General features: G+C 44.0%; 1 protein-coding gene across 5 annotated transcripts in view; it reads left to right on the top strand.

The window, feature by feature from the left end:
• SNX29 (sorting nexin 29) overlaps positions 1-24052 on the top strand; it is a 454827-nt gene that overhangs the window by 41714 nt on the left and 389061 nt on the right. The window lies entirely within an intron of this gene.

Raw genomic sequence — 24052 nt, 5'->3', positions numbered from 1 at the left:
CCTAAATGGCTCTCCTGTCGCTTCTTGTTCTTAATATTAAAGGTTGATGAAGGTTGACTGAGGCTGCCAACAGTCTGCAGAATGAGCCCTAATCCTAATAATTTCCCACTGGGTCTCTCATGAGCCCCCCCACTACCCTCAGTTCAGCTCTCAGGTCTGATGGGGTCTCTCTCAGCCTGACTAGGCCTGTAGGGCACCTGTAGCCTTAAGGGCAAATTGCGTGGCTCCTCTTCCTCCCCTATACCATGCTCCAAGCCTTGCAGATGTTGTTTCTCTCTGATGTTGTGTATTTGTACACTCAGCCCCCTTGCACCCGTGGATCCCCTGGTCCTGCACGCAGCCTGTCGTCTAGGCTTTTGGACCTTCTAGTCTAGCTTAGCCTGCTTTTGGCTTGTGGACCCAGCTCAGTCTTTCCTGGGGCTCGTGGACCCTCTGGTCCGAGTCTCAGTCTCTTCCTAGGCTTCTGAACCCCTTATTGGGCCCCACGCTCAATCTGAAGGCTCCTGGGTTACTGGTTTTAAATAGGCTTTGAGCCTGCCACAGCTGTCATGTTCTACAATGTTTAGTTAAAGCACCCCTGCTTCCGTTTAGAAGCACAGGGACACTGATACACAAGACGCTGTGGGCACTCTAATTAGAGTGGCTCTTGGAGCCTCTCTGATTAAAGCACCTCCTTCCCATTCCTGGAGCACTTGTAAAAACACACATATATCAAAATGTTGAAGTAGATTAGAGTGGAATCTTGGCCCTATAGGCACAGCTTCCTTTAACTTCAGTAGAGACAAAAGTTCACACTATGTATAGGGGTGCACTGATAGAAATTTTGGGGGCCGACACCGATAGCTGATTTTTAAGGAGGAGTATTGGCCGATACCAATCTGATTTCTGATATGCAGCCTGACGGCTTGAAAAGCAGTGTCTGGCTGGAAAGCCTGTTGTGGTGGAAGGGTGTGGGGGGGGGCAGATCAAGGCCTCTGCAGTGCATGAGGGAGTGTGGCTGGGACATGGGCAGGGTGCAAGATGGAGCCATGGCTTGTCCATGGGGTGGGGGTGAGGGCAGCTCCCGCTGCTTTGTGCACCCTGGGAGGGCATCTGGGGTGTGTACCTCTGGGTCTGTGTGGGCTGGGCCTGGGGCTGGGCTGGGCTCTGCTCCGGGCAGGCAGTGGCAGTGCTGGAAGGGGGCTATGGGGGGTGGCTACAGCCACCCCAAAATTCTCCGTAGCTCCCCCAATCCCTTCTCCCAGTGCAGCTGCCACCCGCGCCAAGCACAGCCTGGCCCAACCCCTGCCAGGAAGAGCCCCATGCAGCCCTGGCCCCAGCTCGCCCTGCACAGATCTGGGGACACCCCCACACCTCCATGCACTCTCGGGATGCGTGCAGCAGTGGGAGCCACCTCCCTCCCCCAACCCCTGGATGAGCCGTGGCTCTGTCTTGTGCCCTGCCCTGCTCCGCCCCTGCTGGTCAGTGCTTGCCCCAGCCCCAACCCCACTCCCTCCCTCACCATGGGAGCTTTGACCTGCCCCCCACGCCCCTCCCCTTCTGCCTCCCCCCTCTCCTTCCACCACAACAGACTTACCAGCTGTACATAGCGCTCCAAGCTGCTAGGCTGTGTTTCTCACTACCTATGTGCTATGCTGCAGCTGCACGCATGCATGGGACATTTATCGGCCACATTATTGGCCACATCAGGTCAATTTTCAATATAGTCAATTTTCTTTATATTGGTGTTGATCTGATATCGGACCGATATATCGGTGCACCTCTAACTATGTATGTTCAGATTTCATATTTAAGCTTATCTTTTTTTTTTTTTTGTCTGCATTTTCCCTTTCCTACATTCTTTCTTCCTCCATTTTTTTTACATTCAACTTTTTTATCTCTAACTACTTTAATTTATAAAATGTTGGGTACAATTTATATGAAAGGAACTATATAGAATAAAGCTCATTCATAGAATTATAGAAAATTAGGGTTGGAAGGGACCTCAAGAGTTTATCTATTCCAACCCTCTGCTCAAAGCAGGACCAGCCCCAACTAGATAATTCCAGCCAAAGCCTTGTCTATCTGTGTCTTAAAAACCTTCGAGGAAGGAGATTCCACCACCTCTCTGGGTAACCTGTTCCAGTGTTTCTCCTAGTGAGAAAATTCGTTCTAATATCTAACCTAAACTTCTCTTGCTGCAACTTGAGACCATTGCTCCTTGTTCTGTCATCTGCCACCACTGAGAACAGTCTAGCTGCACCTCGTTTGAACCCCACTTCAGGTAGTCTTCTCTTCTAAACCCAGGTAGTTGAAGGCTGCTATTAAATCCCCTCTCAGTCTTCTCTTCTGTAGACTAAATAAGTTCAGTTCCCTTAGCCTCGCCTCAGAAGTCACGTGCCCCAGCTCCCTCACCATTTTTGTCGTCTTCCGCTGGACTCTCTCCAATTTGTCCACATCCTTTCTGTAGTGGGGGACTCAAAACTGAACACAGTACTGCAGATATGGCCTCACCAGTGCTGAATAGAGGGGAATAATCACTTCCCTTGACCTACTGGCAGGACACCTACCAGTGCAGTCCAGTATGTCGTTAGCTTTCTTGGCAACAAGGGCAACTCTTGGCTCATATTCAGCTTGTCCACTGTAATCCCCAGGTCGTCTTCTGCAGAGCTGCTGCACAGCCTGTCAGCCCCCAGCCTGTACTGGTGCCTGGGATTGTTCTGATTTTGCACTTGTCCTTGTTGAACCTCATGAGATTCCTTTTGCCCCAGTCCTCTAATTTGTCTAGGTCACTCTATATCCTAGCTCTACCATCCAGCATATCTACTACTTCCCCCAGCTTGGTGTCATCTGCAACCTTGCTGAGGGTGCACTTTAAGCCATCTTCCAGATGGTTGATGAAGACGTTGAGCAAAACCAGCTGACCTCTGGAGCGCTCCACTTGATACTGGCTGCCAACTAGATATCAAGCCATTGATTACTACTCTCTGAGCCTGATGCACCTACCAGTTTTCTATCCATCTTACAGTCCATTCATCCAGCCCATACTTCCTTAGCTTGCCTGTGAGAATGTTGTGGGAGACGATATCAAAAGTCTTGCTAAAATCAAGGTACACCACATCCACAGAGCCAGTCATCTTGTCATAGAAGGCAATCAGGTTGGTCAGGTCTGACTTGCCCCTGGTTGATTCTGTGTTGACTGTTTCTAATCACCTTTTTCTCCTCTGAGTGCTTAGGAATGGATTCCATGAGAATTTTCTCCATGATTTTTCTAGGGACTGAGGTGAGGCTGACTGGTCTGTAGTTCCATGGATCCTCCTTTTTCCCTTTCTTAAATATTGGTACTATGTTTACCTTTTTCCAGTCATGCAGGACCTCTCCTGATCATCATGAGTTTTTGAAGATGATGGCCAATGCCTCTATAGTCGCATCAACCAACTCCCTCAGCAACGTAGGGTGCATCCCATCCGGCCCCATGGACTTATACACGTCCAGCTTTTCTAAATAGTCCCTAACCTCTTCTTTTACCTCTGTTGACTGCTCACCTCCTCCCCAAACTGTGCTGCGTGGTGCAGTAGTCTGGGAGCTTATCTTGCCTGTGAAGACTGAGGCAAAAAAGGCATTGAGCACTTCAGCCTTGTCTGCATTCTCTGTCACAAGGTTGCCTCCCCTATTTGGTAAGGGGCCCACACTTTCCCTGATTCTCCTCTTGCTACCGACCTACTTGTAGGAACCCTTCTTGTTACCTTTCACATCCCTTGTTAGCTGCAACTCCAATTGCTCTTTGGCCTTCCTGACTTTACTGCATGCCTGAGCAATACTCTTATACTCTTCCCTAGTTGTTTGTCCAAGTTTTCACTTCTTATAAGCTTCCTTTTTGTGATTTAGTTTACTGAAGAGTTCCCTGCTAAGACAAGCTGGTCTTCTGCCATACTTGCTGGTCTTCCTGTGCATCAGGATGGTTTGTTCCTACACTCTGAGTAATGCCTTTTTAAAGTACAGCTAGCTGTCCTGGACTCCTCTTCCCCTCAGACTGGCTTCCCAGGAGATCCTGCCCATGAGTTGAAGTCTGCTTTTCTGAAGTCCAGAGTCCTTACTCTGCTGCTCTTCTTCCTTTCCTCAGAATCCTGAACTCAATCATCTCATGGTCACTGCTGCCCAAGTTGCCATCTACTACTACATTCCCCACCAATTCTTCCCTGTTTGTGAGCAGCAGGTCAAGAAGAGCATGGCCCCTAATTGGCTGCTCCAGCACTTGCACCAGGAAGTTGTCCCCCATATCCTCCAAAAACTTCCTGAATTGCCTGCACACTGCTGTATTGCCCTCCTAGCAGATGTCAGGGTGATTGAAGTCCCCCAGGAGAACCAGGGCCTGTGATCACGAAGTTCTCTTCTAGTTGTCTGAAGAAAGCCTCATCCACCTCATCTTCCTGGTGTTGTGGTCTACAGCAGATACCCACCATGACATCACCCTTGTTGCTCTCCCCTCTATCCCTAACCCGGAGACTCTCAAGAGGCCTATCTCCAGTTTTGTACTGGAGCTCTGAGCAATCATATGGCTCTTTTACATTAACTGCAGCTCCTTCACTTCTCCCCTGCTTGGCCTTCCTGAATCGTTTGTACCCATGCATAACAGTGCTGTAGTCATGCGAGCTCCCACCAAGTCTCTGTTATTCCAGTCACATCATAGTTCTGTGACTATGTAAGGACTTACAATTCTTCCTACTTGTTTCCCAGGCTCTGTGCACTTGTTACCTCAGGTGTTTGTACACTAGTTAATTGCTCTGATTTCTGGAAAGGGAATTCTCCAGGCAGACCCCATTAAGAAGTACAGCTCTGTGCTCTTGCTTCCTGGCAGTTTTTGCAGGTTCAGGGCTTGTGAGTGTTTTGGTTTATTTTTTGCTAGAATCAGAATGATGTATATATTTCTTTCACAGTCAGACTTTTAAAATTAGAAAATATTCTTCATAGATTTCCTGACAATTGTCCTTTCTTTCATTCTTATGGGTAGTAGAATCACCCACCCCCCCTTTTTTTTTTTTTACTGTAATAATGTAAGACCTTTAACATAGTAGAAATGAGATGTTAGATATTAGTACTTCTATTATGATCTGGGTCTTCTCTAGCTTCTGTAGCTTAATCTTTTTTCATATTTTTTTAATTTAGATTGGGGTATATTTGTTGTTTACTATACTTTATCATTCTGTTTTCACGGTTTTTTTTGTAGTTACTTCATTTGTTTATCACCAACAACCAGAGTGCTTATAATAGTAGTTCTCATTGGCAACATCAAAGTAGATTTTTCCCTGATGTCACGATGTTATCCACATTTCCTTGTAATGGAACAGTCTAACATAAAGCAGGTAGACATGCACCTTTATAGATGAACTACAGTCGCAGGCTTTCATGAATTTGAGTTCACTTGATCAGATGCTGCTAAAGTACAGCATAGAGTTTGGAATAAAGTGGAGTGCATGTAATACACCAACATAACTTTTCTGTAAGACACCTCTTCTCCCTCACCCTGCATGTTCTCAGGCTATGCAGAAACGGAAACCCAATTCCAAAGGTTTCCTTTTAGAGCTCCTCAAAGGGAGCCATGTTGTCTTGTAAGTAGTATAACACAAGATTCTTCTTACTGCACCTCTGTTTTTAGTAAATATTTTGTCAGTGGACTGTTCCAATATATTTTTCACTCATTTTTAAGCCTGGGGTTAGACACAAGTGTGAAGAAGCATTCTTCATGTAATGATTTCTCTTGCATCCACAGATTATCATCAGTCACTCCTAGACACTGACTCAGTTTCCAAGATTACCTTCTTTCCTGCAAGTTCTTTTGTGAATGACTCCTTTAAGCGCACACTTCTGATGTAAGATATAACTAAACTGTTAGGTATTTCTTTTGATATGGAGGAAACACCTGAGTAAATTTAGATTAAGAAAAAGGAATGAAAAAATATTCCACACACTGTCTTTTCATGCTATATCAGAAGCTTGTGAAGAATAGCTCCTTGACCTGAGAGTATCTCTAGGTATACATTAAAAAATTATTTCAGTTACCGCTCGTTCTTCTCAGGAAGTGATTATATTTCATACTGATCAGGTCCTTGACTAGAGAGCAAGAGAATTTTGAGATTATTAACTTGTTCTGAAGATGGCAATAAAGGCATGTTGAATATACCTCACACCTTTGGGATGTGGCAATATAATGTCTGTAACTAATGTTCTGAGACTGACTGTAGAAATACTTCTTTAAAAGTGAAGGCTTTCTAGACTAAAAAGCCTGTATATGTATTATCTGAAGATGTATATTTTTAAAGCAGATATTAGTACCACTTACTAAGCAACCTAGGGTAAATCATACTGAAATAGAATTAATTGTTTGCTTTCCTTTCTGTAAACTTCCTTGACCCATTTTTAGGTTTACTGAGTATAATAGACATTTTAAAGTGAAGTCATCATTTAATATTCTAAACAAAAGAGGGTTCTGGATTGGAATAAATTGACTTATTGAATATGGGAGTTATTCTTTTCAGGAGGTATTGTAAAAATATCTGTCAAGACAGTTTAGGAATTATTAATCTCTTTGTGTTAGTATAAGGAAGATCATAAGCCTAGGACAGGGGTGGGCAATTATTATGAGGGTCACATGGGGAGTTTTGAGCTGTTGTGTGCCAGGTCAGCACTGCCTCCCCTCCCCCTCCCTCCCCCGCTTCTGCAACAACTCAGCAAAACTTCCCATGGGGCTGTGGGTGAGTGGGGAGCAGTGTTCTGGGGCGGGGGGGACAGGTGAGGCTGGGATCACGGGGCCAGGTCATGGGGTGGTGATAGCTCTGGGAGATGTGGCGGGGGTGGGCAGTGCTGCCTGGGGGCTAGGTCTCATGGTGAGGGGAGGGAAGGGGGACAGGGGCGTGCAGCAGAGCTCACCCGGCTGGTACCATGTGTGCTGCCCCTGTGACACTCTGCATGAGGCTGAGTCTTGCCTGCTCACACCAGGGAAGCCCATGTCATGGTTCTAGCTGTTCTGCTCTCCTTGCCTCCACCAGTGGCTCCTGTTTTTGATCTTGCCCCTGCCAGGGCATGCTACTCCAGGCGGGCAGGCAGCTTCAGCCGAGTGGCTCCTGTCCAAATGCAGAGGGCTCCGGTTCTGGCTCTATTTCCAGGGAAAGTGGCTGGGAACTGAAGCTGGAGCCCCACACGCTGGGGCAGGAGATGCCTGGCTGAAACTTCCCATCTGCCTGGAGTGACACGGCACGGCAGGGGCAAGATCAGGAGCAGCTTCCAGTGGGGCTGTTCACAGTGCAGCTGCAGCTGGGTGCTGCTCTGCTTCCCCCACCTCCAGCAGCAGCTCCTGCTTCTCCGACCTGTTTCTGCACTGCACTGGTCCTGGCAGGTGGGTAAGCGGCAGTAGCTGGGCATCTCCTGCCCCAGTGCAGTGGGCTCTGGCTTCAGCTCTTGGCCATTTTCTGGTGAATGGTGGCTAGGAGCTGGAGCCAGAACCCTGTGCACTGGGGCAGGAGCCTCCTGGCTGAAGCTGCTCACACAAAGTGGTATAGCGTGGTACAGCAAGGATAAGATCAGGAGCAGAGGCCGCTGCTGAAGATGGGGGGAGCAAAGCAGCTGCAGTTGCTTCAGGAGTTGCATGCACTGGCTGGGGCTGGGGTGTGGGCATCAGTGGGAACCTTGTGTGGGCTTCTCCCAGGCTGGATCCCAGGGCCAGAAGCAACTGTAGTGGATCTGTGCTTGAGTGGAAGCATGGGGCCGGGGCTAGGCAGCCGTGTGGCAGCACAGGGCTCTGGCTGGGCAGCCACCTGGAGTGGCGGGGCATGCAGTGGCATGGGGCTGTGTCTGGGCACCAGTGTGAAGTGGGGTGTTTGTGGTGGCACAGGGCTCTGGCTGGACAGCAGTACAGAGCAGGGGTCTGGAGGCATGTAATGGTGGGGGCTGTTGCTTATGGTTGTCTCTTGGGATTTAGGGACTTTGAATTCTGCAGCTGGCCATACCCCTTGACTTCTGGTAGCTCACTGGATTACCATCGGGCCTGATGGAATGGTTCTGCAGACTGGATTCAACCTGTTAGTAATATGTTTGACACCCCTGTTGTAGGGAATACAAGATGAAGTCTTTTTTTGTAGCGTTCTCTCAATATGCAACTTCACTAGAGGCCTTTTCTGCAGTGTTTACACGTTGTATAATGACTCACGTTTATGTGAAGTTTGTGTAAAATGCTACCACCTGATAATGACAGTGTGTTTTCCCCTGCTTAACTTGCTTTACACAAGAACGAAAGACTACAAATGGTGCAAAACAGCAGTTCAGAAGCAATCCGTGAGTTCCTGTCCACACTGAGCAATTTTAGTAAATTAATACATGGGTCTTGCTTTTGATTCAGCTAAGTGTATTTCTAAGTGTGACTAATACATAATGTCTATCCTTCTACTGGTGTATTTACATTTATTTAAAAATCCATGTTATTGAGGTTACAAAGCAAGGCATTACAGAGTTAGAAAATGCCAGTATTATGTGCTAGTGCAGCTGTGATCTTGCTACTTTGTCTAACTGTGGATGAAGTAAGAATGGAGTGTCTTAAGAAAACAGTAGGTGATCAAAAGGGATCCTGGTTTTCTGTCTAAAAATCTCAAATCCTCCAATTAACAAAAAATCTAACATTCTTTGATTAAACCCCCCAAATCCATGTTTTTCCATGATTAAAATGAAATGCATCTGTGTATTTGTCTATCTATAGATATATATATGTATCAGTTGACCACAATGTTTCATTGGTATATTTACAATTTTAAAACAATTTGGAAGCCTACCAGTGCCTCAGTCATTATAATAAAATAAATTCTAAATACCTACGTATTTTGGCATTTGATTTTTTTTTTTTTTTAATCTTAGAAAAATCAGAGGGCCCCCCCCCATCCCCTTCACTCACTAGGACAGGAGTCCAGCTGCAGCTGTCCCCACTTCCCTCCCCTCTGCCCCCTGCTGCTTTGTGGTGCTGAGCAGCCCTGATATGCTGGTGCCCTTCCCTTGCCCATGGTTTTGCCTCTCACTCCCAACCCACAGCACCCCCCACCCCCCACTGGTGCCCCTCACATCTGACATGCAGCCCCCTGCCAGTGCTCCTCATTCCCAACTTACTGTCCTGCACCTTGTCAGCCCTACCGGTGACCCTCACTCCTGACCCACACCCCACTGCCTCCCTCCCAGCGTGCTGGTGGGGGCCCCCAGCAGCTATGGGACTAGGGCTAGGGCCTGCAGCACCCCACCCACCCCTTCCCCGCAGTTCCTGAGCCTTGGCAGGAGGGCAGCAGGGCATAGAGCCCTGACCCTGCAGTGGGCAGCCTACATCCTCCCCAGCCCCATGCACACATGTGGGGGGGCCACCATGCTTCCTTCCCCAGCAGTGTACAGAGCGGCAGGGAGCCAGCCCCCCTGGCGCCCCCTGGACGAGCTGCCTGTGGCTCCATTCTGCTCCCTGGCCGGGCCCTAGGGCTGTGCATTCCCACCCAGGCCCCAGGCACTGTCCCAGGTGGGCAGCACCGCCAGCTGCCAACCCTGTCCCACCCCTCCCTCACTGTAGGGGCCTCAGTCTTTCCCTTCCCCCCTCCCTCCCAGACTTACCTGCAAGCAGCTGGGAGAGCTGCTCTCCACTGATGCCTGACTGTATTGCTCTCCACTGATGCCTGACTGTATTGCTGGCTGTGTACATGTGTGTGCATGAACACATGCACGTGTCACCCCCTGTGTCCTGCTTCCCCCAGCCCCAAGCAGGCCCTTGCAGGCTGGAACTAGTACAGTCTCCTCCTTCAAGTCACTAGAATTTGCTGAAAAAAATTAATATTGGAGGGCTTAAAAAGCCTTTGTGAGCCAGGAGATGACATCTAGATACAGATACTGTAATATGTTTACTATTTATTTTATAATAACAAGGGATTACTTTTGGCAGCTCCTCACATGAAGTTAATGGAAGAAAGAAAGTATGCCTTACCTTAGAATTACCTTGTAATGGTTTTATAATGTTGAAGTCAGTAACAGCTCTTATTTAAGAACTTTTGGAAAATACAATTTGGATAGGACGGTTTTGCAGGTTTGGAATAATACAATGGGAGGTTTTTGGGTCTGCTTTTTGGGTCTACTTTCCCCCTCGCAGCATCTCATATCTGATGGTTTGAAAGCTATGAGATAAAAGGTATTAGTATGATAGTCCTTTGCACATTGGGACTTAAGTAAAATATTGGTATCCAGTTGACATTTTTACATTGCAAGACTAGTACATAATCTGACATAATAAGCAACCACTGTTAAGTAAAACCTCAAGACTCGGATAGTAAATTGTTGAAGGTTAAAGCTGAAATGTCCCATACCTATTTTAGTCTCAGAAACCATGTTTTGATTACAAGCTTGTGGTGTCTGGCAAAGGCACCCTCAGATGCATTGCTCTGCTCTGGGCAGGCTGTCTCGTGAACAGAAGCAGTGTAGCCATGCTCGTAGGTTGCAAGCAGATGTTGACTTTGTGCCACCATAAAAATTGTTATGGTAACACAAAAGCCACGTGAACAGATATCATAGCCCTTTGTTTCACCATAAGCAACACATACATTTTGTGCTGCCAATAAAGGTAGTAACAATTTGTGCTGCCTTTTTGTGGCTGATGTCTTGTCACTTGTGGGAGACTAGCTCACAGTCTCCCACCACCCCAGGCAGAAACTGGCCTTGCCTCGAGGGGAAAGGAAGAATTCCTTCTTCATTCTGTGCTTTGCAGACCTGCTCTGGGGGAATCATTCACTTGGCTTGTGTCTGCAAGTGCTAAGGGCCCTCCCACCTCTACGTGCACACTGTGGTAGGGGAATCATCCCCTCCATGGAGGTCTGCAAGTGTGGAGGGGGCAGCTCCTCTAAGATTTTTCCCTCCTGCTTGCACATACTCCCAACCATTGGGTGGCAACATGATAGGCATGCTGGCATCCAGTGTACTTTTCTCACTGCAGCCCTGGGGTCATAGTGCCACATGCAAGTGGAGGGGGGAACCTCTAAGGGAGCTTCCCACTCTGCACTTGAATCTTGTGCTGGGGGATTTCCCCCATCTCCTTGTAGACACGTGCCCCAAGTTGCGGTAGGGCACCCAGGACCCTTTTCTTCCAGGATCAGGTCCCTGAAGTCCTGGGAGAGGCAGGGACTATCTCTGGGGATAACAGCTCCAATGACCTATTGTGGTGTAGCTAGTTGCGCTTCAGAGAAGACATCTGTTTCCAGTCTTACAGCATTGAAGACAGACCAACTGTTACTGTCACTTGGCAGTGCTAATTAGCCTAAACACAGCTACAGTTCTTCCAGTTCAAGAGATGGCCTGTATGGAGCAGTGCAGCCTTTGTGATGGTGCTGCTATTGGGCATGGTAAGTTATGGTCTAGATGTGGCCAAAGTTATGCAAGTTCCACATTAATCTGGTGCCCTTTTAACTTTTATTCTTAACTTCTTAACACCAAGAATCAAGACACTGTTTATAGAAAGTTATTTACCCTACAGGTGTTTTTCAGACTTTTCAGGTTAGCAGCATGGGCTAGATAAGTCTGTTCAGAGCTAGCTTGGGTATTCTTATGCATGCTGCAGTCATATCTCCAATTGCAGGACCCTAAAAGAAATGGCAGTTGCAGAGCAATGTGAAGGAAGATGTTTGAACAGTTTCTGTTAGACTTTCCTTTAGTGGTGTTATCATCCTTGTTCTGTCCAGTTTTGCTATTATTACAAGCCCAAATACAAACACTCTCTAAAAAAAAAAAATAACGTGGCAAAGAATACCTAATCTTCAGGTGCATTTGGTCTTAACTTGGGCAAGGTTCTTTGGGTAGATATGATAACTTTTATTAGACCAATTAAATAGTTGGAAAAAATGTTCTTTGCAAGCTTTCGGGCATAAATACCCTTCCTCAGGTATAGGGCAACTCTGCTGGTGTTATGTGTTCTCCAGGGTAGACAAACATCTCCTCAAAGAACCTTGCCTGCCTATGTCCTTACATCAACATGCCTACAACCAACAAGCCTTTGGTCTTAACTGTGAGATACAAACTCAAATTTAGTATTGGATTTTAACTGACGAGTTGACATTTATCACTATAAAGGGAGACTGGTAATGGAATGGAATCTATTGCCGTATGTTGAGCTTTTATTATAGAAGAGATCTTTCTGCTGAGGATGTTAAATCCAAGCTGTACTGGGAAGAGGGAAATAGGTAGAAATAGACCTGTATTATATATCTGTAGAAGGATACTCAAAAAATCTAAATTGAAAGAGGAATTTTTCCATTCTCTCTTTTATTAAAAATGTAATTTAAACTTGCAAGAGCAATGTATCTACCTTAGGCAGATGAATAAAGAGAAGGACTATTCTTATGGAAGATAAGATTATTTTAGAGTGAATGCAGTTCTACAAGTAGTATCCAAGTCTAAGGATGCAATTGAATATAGGCATGGTTATTACTAAGAAAAGTTTAAATTTGCTGTCATGTGGAGGGAAATGTCTTATTTTATCTTGTTCCCTTTGCTGGTAGAAAAACTGGGCAACAGGTAATTGAATTCATAAACATTTCAGTTAGTAACATAGTGCCAAAGAATGTAGTAGATAGGAAAGACTGTCTTGTTATTGATAGCAAAGGTTGAAAAATGTGGCTGACACTAAAGTATCTCAGAGAATTTGTGTTCATAATTTGTAAGAATAGGCTAGATTGAAGTAAATGGAATGGACTTTTCTCATATGCTTATATGCTGGATTGACTTTCAGTGAAGAAACCTACAAAGAAACATGTTAACCGTTTAGAAATTAGCCAGTTTCTAGGATGCTATAACCTGGGGACTGATAAATTCCAGGGTTCTGGAATTATTTGAGACCTTCTGTTAAGAAGAACAAGTGTGTAGTTTGCCTGGACATTCTTTCACCTGCAGACAACTATTCTTAGAACCTGATCTTGTGTTCAGATTGAGGCAACAGAGAATGGGTACAAAGTTATTTTTCTTTGAAACGTCCTTGAGGGGCGAGGGATCAGAAAGGACTAGAAAGGTGAAGGCTCATTTTCCTGGAGAGAGGGGAAATAGGAAAAAGAATGAAAGCTGGGAAGACCTTCTGGATCCAGGAATCATAGGATTCAAAGGAACCTCAAGTCCACCTTCTTGCATGTATCTACTATTCTTGTACCATCCCAAATAAATGCTTATCCAGCCTCTTCTTGAAGACCTCCGGTGAAGGTGATTTCACACCTTCTCTAGTTAGGTTGTTCTAGTGTCCTACTGTTTTTACAGTTTGGAAGTTGTCTTCCCATCCCCACCTCAAGATTGAATGTCTATCTTCTTTGTTGCAGTTGAAACTGTTTTGTGTTCTGCCCTCTGCCGAAAGGAAGAACAGTTATTTTTCCTCTTTTCTTATGGCAGCTTTTAAATGTTTGAGAACTGCTATCATGTCCTTCCCGTCTAGTAAGGAATTTGAAATGGAGATCAAGGCCCCAGCGTATCATGACAACCATGTTTCACATCCATTGAGGAAAGTGGGGATGATGACTGTTGTAGATCTAGATCTTGGTGTCTTTCTGGTGATTGCGTTGAATAAAGACACTCCAAAACAATTTCCCAAAGATGCGCTAGTGCACTGGATCCTGTGATGGATCTCATCAGTGCTCACCCTCTGAGACATGGCTACACAGGTAGGGCTATTAGATAAAAGTGACATAAGCCCTACTAAAGTGTTCGATCTGCACAGATGTTGGGTGAACCGGGTCTAATTAATGTGCTGCCTCTTCTGGGTGCAGCACAGGTGTGTGCTGGGCTCGGCACAGACGCACGTCAAGTTTAAAATGAAGTGCTGCTTTTTTTTTTTAATGTTTGCAAGCAGCTTTGGTGTTGATCGGTGGTATAGTGGCTAAACCACATAATGCAGTTCCAAAAGACTAATGTAGGACCAAAAGAAAGAACATTCAACCCATCTGTTTTTTTCCTTCTTTAAACAGTTGGTGCAGTGATAGTGGAATAATGAAATAGTATAGGTACCACATATCAATACTTTCACTTTAATGTGTTTATTTTTTTTAATAGCTGCTTGTTCTACCATAGCTATTTCAGTTAAAATGCTGTTATTCTTGATATAAGCAGTGCAGTAATGAAGGAATACACCTTACAGTAACTCAGCCAAAGACTTATTTGGCATTATTATCTATTATCATTATTAGTCTTTTCATGAACAGCCTTATTCCTGCATCTTCATGTAGCAATCTGCTTAGTCTGTGTGAAAATGTAAACTGGTTTTGTATTTCACATTTACAATTTACCCCACTATACTTTTAGACATTAAGGAAATTGGCTGTAGAATAGTGATTCTCAACCAGGGTGCCGTGAGATTTTTTTTCCAAGGGTGCTCCAGGGTGAACTCAGTGGTAGCACTCTTAGGTGTGCAAACCTGATTCACAGGATAACGTGAAGATTTCAAGTAGGAATGCATAGTGCTAAAAACCTTCTGACCTGTTGTGACCTTTTTAAGTTCTTGGCAACAGGAAGAGTGCTCTATTATTTTTCTATAGTCAAAAAAACAAGTGAAAACTAAAATCTGACATTTTCTGAGGAGTGACTTGAACCTGAGGAAGGGTGCCCAGAGTCTAAAATGGTTCAAAACAACTTCTCTAGGAATTTTGTTCTGCTTCACTTACAGTAGTTATTCTTAACTTGCGTGTCATGTGATCCTTTTGAGGGTGTCATGGGGTACCACACAGTTTTGGCCCTGTTAAGCATGTAAACTCTTAAACAAGATTCACAAGAGAAACCCAGAGTTTTGAAGTGGGAATCCACAGTTCAAAACCATTCTGGCCTTCTGTGATCTTTCAGAGTACTTTGCAAATGAAAGTTACTCGATTTTTCCATAGTTAAGAAATGGGTGAAAGCTAAGAGCTGGCATTTTCTGAGGTGGTGGGGCTTGAGTCTAAAAAGTTGAGAACCACTAGCTTAGAGGCTTGTTTCTAAGCAAGACCCTTTAAGTCCCTTATGATATTGTACTTGTTACTTATTCCCTTGTTTATAATTTTGGCTTCCATGAGAAAAATATATGAAATTACATTTTTCAAGGTGCTTAATTTGTTGTTCTATTGACTTCTGATAAAATAAATTTATTTGGTTACAGCTGGAGAGAGAATGGTAATTTGCTCAGATCATTCATTAAAGATACTCTATTTTTTTTTAAGTATTTGAAATGCTACTGGCTTGATTCCTTGAGGGATGATGCTGATTTCATTTTACTCATGAGGATAAAGTTGTTGCTTTAACTTATTTCAGGTTGTATTTTTTGTGATTGTAACAGGGTGCCATCTCCAGGGGAGCCGTGAAGCCCCTGGAGGCTGAGCAAATTCCTTGCATCCTGTTCTTGGAGCAGTCCACTCTTTCCACCTGCCATGCCTTGATGTAAATGGTTATTAAAGCACAGGAGGCTGCCCTTATCTTATAGTAATGGTCCCCAGGTGTCAGGGGTCTGTGCCTGAAAGTCTGATTGCCTGTCTTCATTCCTCCCCTGCTACCAAGTGATGTATTTGACTAAAGCAGTATAAACCATTTCCCTTTGTCAATCATCAGGAGGATATAAACATTCATCTAGTCCAATCCAGTTTGAGCAGGGGGTTGGACTAGATGACCTCTTGAAGTCCCTTCCAACCCTCACTTTCTGTGATTCTATATATTGCTTTGAAGAGGACTGTGCAAAATTAAGTGATTAAGTGAAACACTGATTAAGTGAAACACAGCTATGAAGAATTTCAAGAAAATTGTATTTATATTGTGGGTAATCAAACTGGTTCTTATTTAAATTGTTGTCTTTAGCTGATAATGTTCATTTAGTTTTTCAAAACGAATCTGATAGACTTCTGAACTTCCACAACATTATCACATTTCATTGAGATATATATATTTAAAGTCTTCAAAGTTCTTTTTGCTGTGCCTTGTATTAGAGATGAATATTGAATCTGGAGTTGTGATGCTCATAAAGGAATCTGGTGGGTAGGTACTTAGCGAGTGCAACATACCAACAGTGCTTTATATTATATCTTTCTGTATGTCTCAGGTAATACTGGTCTAATTTGTTTTAATTAGTTCTTTACAAGTGAGGGGATGTTTAAAATTTTGCAAAAGTTTCAGCTAGTTAAAATACTTTCCTAAATATATTTCTAAAGAGAATCTAGTAGATACTTAATATTGTGGTGGGCAGCACTTTGTGGATGCTTTTTTAACACTAAACCAATAACAGAGTACAATTTTATTTCTTTATGCGCATGAAGGATAAGGTCTGCTTCACCTTTACTCTTCTATTTCACTTTCTCACAGAGAAGAACCATAATATCTTATATTTGGATTCATTTGTAATCTTGGTGCTTCTAATGTCTAGTAAAGCTGAAACTATCTTTTCACATAGATTGACTGTAGAAGATTGAAGATTTAAGCTGTATTGCACCATTTTTGATTGACATCCCTGTTTGGAACTATTTGGCTGTTCAGTATGGAAATGTGAGTGAATACTCGCATAGAAATAGGAAAGGTGTGATATAATGAATTATGCTTACAATTTATGCAAAGTGAAGCTGCATTTCTCACTCCTTCCTGGTGTACAGTAAATTGCAAAAGACTTTTTCTATTAAAAATAAAGATTTTGAAGAATGTTATAGATAAAAAGATGAAGATTTTGAAGAAGTAAAGCATTTATAAGTTTTAATTACAATTAAAAGGAGAGAAATACTGCTATTTAGCTTCATCTTGCAGATTGGGACTTGGTAAAGGAAAATAAGCCCAGGAAAATAAACAGAAACTAATTTAGAGGCCTATGTGCATGTGGAAAATAACATGCATTGAATGCCTTGGAGAAGTGTCTCTGTAGTCAGTTCCATAAACTAATGTGTACAGTTTTTTGACAGCCATCTTTAATATGTTGATGTTTTTCTGACTCTTGATATCTGAATATTTTCCTAGCTATTGCAAGTTTGGTCCTTCATATACATGCTTGTTAGGAGATATTGAAACATCACTCAAGATACAGAAATAATTTTGCTGTTGTGAGTTGAAGGGAATTTATTTTTTTTCAAGACTGGCATAGTCTAAAACTATTTTGGTCCATTTAAGAATATTACTTGTTCTTGTTCTAGAAGTTACAGGCTAAGACTGCATTTTGTTGCCCATTCTGAGATCCAGTAAGAAAACTTGAAGATCTTATTTCTTGAAAAATGAGAAGAAATCTTTCATAAAATGGCCATTATACCAGAATTTATGGGAAATAACAGGAATTCATCCACTGTGGGAATGGTGTTCATACTTCTGTGCAATAAAAACCTTTATCCCTTTGATGGAGACTGCTTTATTTGCTCTCCAGGCTCTGAAACATGATTTTAAAGGTTGCAATTTTAGTTACCAACATTGCCTTGCAGCATTCACTGTTCAAATTACAGAATGCAATTTCAAAAGTGCAATTAAATTCTTGTATGCTTTATACACAGAGGATGAGAAAATGAATAGTTCCCTGCATTTGCTACCCTGTGCCAGTAGTAATGCTTCTAGAAAAGTATATTCATGTACATGTTCAAAATAGATGAGATGGGTGTGGTGGTGCTTATGAGCAGGGCTTACTCTGAACAACTCCCTCATTTCAGTTACCTGCTCTTCCACCTTTGTTTCTTCCTTTCTCATTTTGTCCATCTTAATTATCTTTTGCCTGTCTTAATTATCTCCTAAACCAAGATTTAAGTTCCTTTGTGGGCCCCGATCCCTTACTGGGACCTTAAGATGCCATCAGCCATATATATGAAAATGCTACTATCTGCTTGTAATTGCCAACAATTAAGTGTGTTTTTCAATTTGGTGTGAATGTTTGGTCATTTGAAGGAGTTGACTTACTGTTGTAAATTTTCATTAGTATTTGTCACGATTATGCAAAATAAGGAAATCCTGGTTTACACTAGGCTGTGGAACTTTTTGTGGAACTAGAGTGTGTACATTATATTTGTAGTTAACATGATAGCTTTACTAGTAAATTATTAGAAAACAGATTTTAACCTCATTCAATTTTATGCTAGGCCTAGAAAGTTTTCTTAGTTACTTGAAAACACAGTTACAGTCTTCATATAGAGTATAGTTCATTTATGCATTGGCAGAATGGGACCGTAATCCAATGTCAAGGAGGCCAAGACAATTGGAGATCTTCTGCTTCATCCTTCTCCTGCCTTCGCAGCTGTTGAGATTCTAATATCTTCTTCTGTCTGCTCCACTGTTGAGGACTTGTAGACCCATGGCTGGGGGTTGGGCAGCCTTTATTATAGTGATGACTTATACTCCCTGTGTTGCAGCACTGTCAAAAGATGTATGTGGTTTTTCAGGAGGGAAAGCATTGCCATCTGCTCACCCCACCACGTCCTGGTGGTACTGCTGTTGCTTGATTCATGACTAATTATTCATCAGAGTTACCCCTGCTTATTTTACAGCTAACCTTCCTTGAAGGTCATTCCTCATCTACTACCAGTGGATGCTCTTGAGTGCCAGTACAGTTCTGCTGCCAGAGATGATTTTAGTCAGAGATGATCTCAGACTCTGTCCACCCCTCAGTGAGGTGTGGAAAGCCATCAAGCAGATGAAGAAGGACAAGGTATCTGGAGCTGATGGAATCCCTGCTGAAATCTTCAAGTGGGGTGGGAGAGGAGCTCACATCACAGCTCCATGCCCTTATCTTAAGGATTTGGAATAATGAGGAAATCCCAGATGACCTCAGGGATGCCATGATTGTGACCGTCTTCAAGAAAGAAAATTGAGCAGCAGTTCTGCAGAAAAGGACTTGGGGGTTACAGTGGACAACAAGCTGAATATGAACCAACAGTGTGCCCTTGTTGCCAAGAAGACTAGTGGCATACTGGGCTGCATTGTTAGGAGTGGTTGCCAGCAGGCCAGGGAAGAGATTATTTTGCTCTGTTCAGCACTGGTGAGGCCACATCTGGAGTACTGTGTTCAGTTTTGGACCCCTAACTACAGAAAGGATGTGGACAAATTGGAGAGAGTCCAGCGGAGGGCAAGGCCACAATTAGCCAGTTTCGCCAAGAGGTGATCATAGGATACCAGATCGAAGGCTTTTTTGAAGTCAAGATATATGACATAAATCTCTTCTCCCTTGTCCAGGTGATAGGTCACCTGGTCATAAAGGTAAATGAGATTGGTCAAGCAAGACCTACCCGTTACAAACCCGTGCTGGCTATCCCTCGAGATGTTTGCATCGGCCAGTCCATTAACGATGGCCTCTTTAATAAACTTTTCTAAGACCTTCCCCGGGATAGACGTCAGGCTGATGGGCCTATAGCTTGCCGGATCCACTTTTCTCCCTTTCTTGAAGATAGTCACCACATTGGCCTTCTTCCAGTCTTCAGCACTACACCAGAACACCAGGAGTTCTCAAAGATCTCTGCCAGAGGCTGGGCTATGATGCTCGCCAGCTCCTTGAGTACCCTGGGGTGTAGATTGTCAGGACCTGCTGACTTGAAGGTATCCAGCCTCTCAAGGCATTCATTTACGAGGTCCGCATTGATGGAGGGCAAGGGATCTCCCCCATCCGGACCTCCCTGTCCTGTAGCAGGCATGGGCATCCCATGGAACTGATGAAAGACCGATGCAAAATACCCATTTAATAGGTTGGCTTTTTCCTGGGTGTCAGTTGTCAGTTATCCCATTTGGTTCAGCAGGGGTCCAGTGTTGCCCTTGCTTTTCCTCCGGCTCCCCGCATATCTGAAAAAGGACTTTTTATTGTCCTTGTTGCTCGAAGCTATTTGGAGTTCAGTTGCAGCCTTGGCTTTCCTGGTTTGTTCCCTTCTGGACCGGACCAGTGCAGAATAATCCTCCTTGGAGGTGACTCCCATCCTCCATCCTTTGTAGGCCTTTCTTTTTACCCTCAGGAGGTCTGCTAGATCCCTGGAGAGCCAGAGGGGCTGCTGTGCCCTCTTGCTGCTTTTCCTCCGAGTTGGAATAGAATTAGCTTGTGTATTGAGGATCGCTCCCTTGAGGAACAACCACTCTTCCTGGACTCCCCTCCCCTTGGGGTTGTGGTCCCTTAGGGCCTCACTGACAAGCTTCCTGAGCTTGTCAAAGTCGACGTTTCTGAAGCCAAGGACTTTGGTGTTGCTGACTGACTTGCCAGCTTTATGGCGGATGGTGAAGGTGATCAGCTTGCGGTTGCTGTCACCCAGCTTCCCATCGATCACTAGGTTGCTGATTAGGTCATCCCCAGTAGCCAGTACCAGGTCGAGCAGCACTTTACCTCTCATTGGCCCATAGACTTCTTGAGTCAGGTAGAGGTCATCCATGCATTATAGAGAGCTTTGCGACTGCTTGGATTTTGCTGAGCGATCCTCCCACGAAATGTCCGGGTAATTGAAGTCACCCATGACAACCATGGTCCTGGAGCAAGTGGCCTCAGCCAGTTCCTGGGCAAACTCCTGGTCAAGCTCTTGACTTTGGGTGGAAGGTCTGTAGTAGACTCCCACCGTTGTGTTCCCTGTGCCGTGTTCCCCACGGATTTTAATCCAGAGGGTCTCTAGTCGTCCACCCTGGTCGCCAACATCAGCTTGCAGGGACGCGTAGCTTTCCTTAACATAGAGAGCTACACCCCCACCCCTTTTATCTACTCGATCTCTCCTGTACAAGGTATAGCCATCTATATCTGTGGTGCAGTCATGGGCCAAACAGTCCCACCAGGTCTCCATTATCCCTATGATGTCATAATTATTTGCGTTAAACAGGAGGACGAGTTCCTCCTGCTTATTCCCCAAGCCCCTGGCATTTGTGTACAGGCAGGCAGGTGTCCCCTTGGGGGCTCTTGCCTTGCCCACAGATTGTACCAGGGCTGGGGCGGGGGTGGGCTCCCTTAAGTGCCTTAGCCTGCTGGCTTTGCAAGGGTTGCTCAGCGGGCCAGCAGTGGCGGTAGTCCCCCCATCCCTCGGTGGGTTTAGTTTAAAGCCTGGTGGAGCAGGTCAGCCAGTCTGGCTGAGAAGAGCCTCCTCCCCAGGAGAGAGTGGTAGAGGCCATCTCTTCCCAGCAGCTCGCTGCCTCTCTCACCAAAGAGTGGACTGTGGTCATGGAAGCCAAAGCCTTCCCGATGACACCAGCGCCGCAGTCTTTGGTTCACTAACTGGATCCTCCTCTCCCTCCTCAGCCCATAGCCTGAGACTGGGAGGATCAAAGAGAACACCACCTGTGCCCCCAAACCCTTTAGCCTTGCTCCCAAATCCCTGTAGCGCCTCATGACCCGGCTGGGAGCACTCCGAGCCGTGTCACTGGTGCCCACATGAATAAGGAACATGGGATAGTGGTCTGTGGGCTGAAGGAGCTTAGGGATCTTCTCCTCAATGTCTCGGATGTAGGCCGCTGGGAAGCAGCAGACTTTCTGGGCTAAGGGGTTGGGGCGGCAGATTACCACCTCAGTCCCCCTCAGGATGGAGTCGCTCACAACAAACACTTTGCCTTTTGTCTTGGGGAGAGCGGGGGCGGTAGCTGCATTTGGGCCTGTGTTGCCTGTGGGAGCTGGGAACTCAGCAGGGTCTGCTGGGGCTGCAAGAGGTTCATACCTGTTGCTAAGCTCTGGCGGGGCAGGGGCCTTGGTGCGGCGGGCCTTAGGGCCCTTGACCACCTTGGTCCATCCCCCTGACTGGACAAAATGGGAGGTCCCGGAGTCCTCCCTTTTCCTGGAGGGAGACCGTGGAGGAAGAGTCTGCTGCAAGGATCTCAGTATTTTGAAACCATATGAAGTCAACAAAAAATGGAAAAATGGGAGCGGTAGAAACAGTCTGTTGCAGACCAAATCAAAAATCTGGAGCCACCCACCCAGCATGGAAATGGGCCCAAGTTGCAACAGTCGGTTGATCCCAGATCAGCCTCCTCAGCCATCTTCAGACTTACAGAAAAGACGGTCATGTAAGACAATCATCAACTGCAAGGTGCTGCTGAAGAAGACATTGAATTAGAACAGTTGAACAGTGTAGAAATTGGAAGACTTGGTTCTCTCTTTTTATAAACATTTAAGTGTAACAGAAACATTTAGAGGAAAAAACAGATCCCAGAAATTTGTTGGATCATTTAGAACGGGTCTGTCCAACTTCTGAATGACCATGCTACACATCCTGGCTGCTCCGCCACACCAACACTAGTTCTTTAACCTATAGTTTTATATTTTGGTTGCAAAAATAATTGAAAACCGTAGCCCAAACTAGATAGTGCTGGCTAAAAATACAGATGGGCTCTGCACTGCATTTTGATGTAGTAGGAGCTGTAGTTTTAATTGCAAATTTGATACTGTACTTCAGTTTAGGGAAAAAGTAACTGAAGTTGCTCTCAGTACTTTCTGAAACCTCTCTGTAAGGGTGCCTTTTGAGTTGGAATCAAATCATAGACTGTAATCCATGTAATTTCACATGCACTTCTGATTTTGTCTTTTAGAGTTGTGTTTTACAATTTAGGTTTAGAAGACTGCCTTAAAGAACAAAATGGAGGTTATTTTATGCTTAAAGATAAAGGAGCAAGTTCTGATATCCAGGATCATGTAGAGTTGTATCTTACTTGATGAATAGTATTATAGAAGTCGCTATATTTTTATAGCTGCATGATGGCTGATTGAGTATGCAGTATTTACCAATATGAATAAGGGAATCAGACTTTGTCCCTTTTTATTAAAGCCAATTCATGTTATCTGTGTTCTTTGCTCTTCAACTTTTCTTTAACATGTTAAGTTTCATTTTAGTACTAGCTTGTCTTTTCCTACCAAAAAATGGTTGGTTCCCATGGAGGTAATAAAATTAGACTGTAATTAATTATATTGGGTTTTTTGGGTAGTTACATTCCTTTTCTTTAACTCCTTCAGAATATTTCTGTTTTCTGCCCTGACCCATCTTTTAATGAGTTGAGACATCTGTTGTGATTTTTCTCATGACTGAATCTAGCACTGAATTCCCAGCAGCTGTTTTCACTTTCCAGATTTGAGTATATTTTCACTGAAATGTCTGTCATGTCAGGAAACCACTCATAGAAGTACCTAAAGGACTTGGGTAAACATTTTCAGATTCCTTGTGTGAACATTTTTAACTCCCTTGAGTCTTCCACCTTTATTGGTAACCGACTTCAGTAGAGAACTGGCTTTTCTAATTATGAGTTTTAATTTTTACGAATTTATATTTAAAGCATCAGACTACACTTAATTAAATGCTATTTTAGGTTTCTACTTAATCAGTCTTTTTCTTCTCTGCAGTACAGAATATCTAGAGCAATGATGTGATGAGTCTTCAAATCTAGCATTTTTCATTTCTGTTAGGATGCTGAAGAAATGTATGGCCGTTGTTTAGTAATTCTGAGTAGTAAAGTAAATTCTACCCTTGATGCGTACAACTGATGTGATTGAGTTTACTGATTGTTATTTCTCTTTCCCCTGAGTTTGACAGAATTTTCATTTAGTAAAATGCAAACTTCTCAGCATCTTCCCTGAGGCAGTGGAATGAGTTATGGAACAAATATACGAGCTTTTAAAAGTTACTTTCGGTGTACTAATTAAATAGTTTTCTGTATTTGACCTTCAAGAAAGTGAGGGGTAATTGATTTATGTGTACTTTTGGCAACTCTAATTGTCCCAAAATCTACCTCTGAAACTAGGTGGAAAGAGCTGATTTGTCAGGTACATCTCATGTGAAGTAAGGATGGTAATCTGTGAGTGGGCTTGTCTGTGTGTGTCACTTCTAGCTCAGATCATATTGAAAGAACGGACTGTATTGTAAGGCACCATACATGATAATGTTGTCAGAAGAAAGAGTAACTTCTGTAACCTAGAATTAACTTGTTAAAGTTTGTATTAAAATCATATTCAAACTATTTCACAATCCTGAATGAGTTTACTCTGTTGAATACTGTAGGTGTCAAATATGCCACTTTTTTAAAGTACTAAAATGAATAGGACTTAAATATATTCTTAAGAGTTGACTTGAGCACAGACACATTTTTTTAATTGTTGCCAACATGCATATGACTTTTTTCATCTGAAATGATA

Source organism: Alligator mississippiensis, chromosome 13 (assembly GCF_030867095.1).
Source record: "Alligator mississippiensis isolate rAllMis1 chromosome 13, rAllMis1, whole genome shotgun sequence".
In the NCBI taxonomy this organism is placed as follows: domain Eukaryota; kingdom Metazoa; phylum Chordata; order Crocodylia; family Alligatoridae; genus Alligator; species Alligator mississippiensis.
This window is presented reverse-complemented; position numbering and strand designations above follow the sequence as displayed.